The 1,409-nt window shown below is 36.0% G+C and overlaps 1 non-coding gene across 1 annotated transcript; it reads right to left on the bottom strand.

Moving 5' to 3' along the window:
- Positions 1-985: 985 nt before the first annotated feature.
- On the bottom strand, positions 986-1,089 carry LOC133094215 (U6 spliceosomal RNA). Its single transcript, XR_009701428.1, has one exon. It is a non-coding gene; the product is annotated as a U6 spliceosomal RNA (small nuclear RNA).
- Between the last annotated feature and the right edge of the window lie 320 nt (positions 1,090-1,409).

Below are 1,409 nucleotides of genomic sequence, written 5' to 3'. Positions count from 1 at the left end.
CTTATGTACAGTATTTTATTGAACTGTTAACTAGTGAGAAAATATTTAAAAATAATAAAAGAGAGAGAAAGGAAAAAAGAGAGAGAGATAGAGAGAAATCAGTTATTAGATTTAAAAGTAAAATAGTTGGAGGAGATTAGGGCTTGGCAGCTGAAGATCTATCATATTCACAGTTGTCATAATGTACTTTATTTTTATTTATTTTTTTAACATCTTTATTGGAGTATAATTGCTTTACAATGGTGTGTTAGTTTCTGCTGTATAACAAAGTGAATCAGCTATATGTATACATATATCCCCATAGCCCCTCCCTCTTGCATCTCCCTCCCACCCTCCCTACCCCACCCCTCTAGGTGGTCACAAAGCACTGAGCTGATCTCCCTGTGCTATGCAGCTGCTTCCCACTAGCTATCTATTTTACATTTGGTAGTGTATATATGTCAATGCTACTCTCTCACTGCATCCCAGCTTACCCTTCCCCCTTCCCATGTCCTCAAGTCCATTCTCTATGTCTGCGTCTTTATTCCTGTCCTGCCCCTAGGTTCTTCAGAACCATTTTTTTTTCTTTTTCTTTTTTTTAGATTCCATATATATGTGTTAGCATATGGTATTTGATTTTCTCTTTCTGACTTATTTCACTCTGTATGACAGTCTCTAGGTCCATCCAACAATAACTCAATTTCATTTCTTTTTATGGCTGAGTAATATTCCATTGTATAAATGTGCCACATCTTCTTTATCCATTCATCTGTCGATGGACACTTAGGTTGCTTCCATGTCCTGGCTATTGTAAATAGAGCTGCAATGAACATTGTGGTACATGACTCATTTTGAATTATGGTTTTCTCAGGGTATATGCCCAGTAGTGGGATTCCTGGGTCGTATGGTAGTTCTATTTTTAGTTTTTTAAGGAACCTCCATACTGTTCTCCATATTGGCTGTATCAGTTTACATTCTCACCAACAGTGCAAGAGGGTTCCCTTTTAAAAATATGGAACTCTTCACGAATTTGCGTGTCATCCTTGCGCAGGGGCCATGCTAATCTCTGTATTGTTCCAATTTTAGTACATGTGCTGCCGAAGCAAGCATGCCATAATGTACTTTAAGTATAGCCTTGACACAATAGATATGCAATGACTATATGCTGAATAACAAATGATTGAACAGTATAGGATTTTGATCCTCCAAATCTTTATAGAAGGTTTCTTGTATTTTTTAAATAAACAAAGAAGAGTACATATTATATGCTGGCAGTTTTCTAAGCATTTATGAAAATTAATTTATTTAATCTTCCTCAAAATTGTATTAGGTAGGTACCAATTTTATTACTATTTTATGATAGAAAGATTGGTTAACTTGCCCAAGATCAAAGCTAGACGGACTCTGTGCAGGGTCTATGCTCTTAATCA

The sequence above is a fragment of the Eubalaena glacialis genome, chromosome 6 (genome assembly GCF_028564815.1).
Source record: "Eubalaena glacialis isolate mEubGla1 chromosome 6, mEubGla1.1.hap2.+ XY, whole genome shotgun sequence".
In the NCBI taxonomy this organism is placed as follows: Eukaryota; Metazoa; Chordata; class Mammalia; order Artiodactyla; family Balaenidae; genus Eubalaena; species Eubalaena glacialis.
Note: the sequence above shows the minus strand (reverse complement) of the source record. Positions and strands in the feature narration are given on the sequence as shown.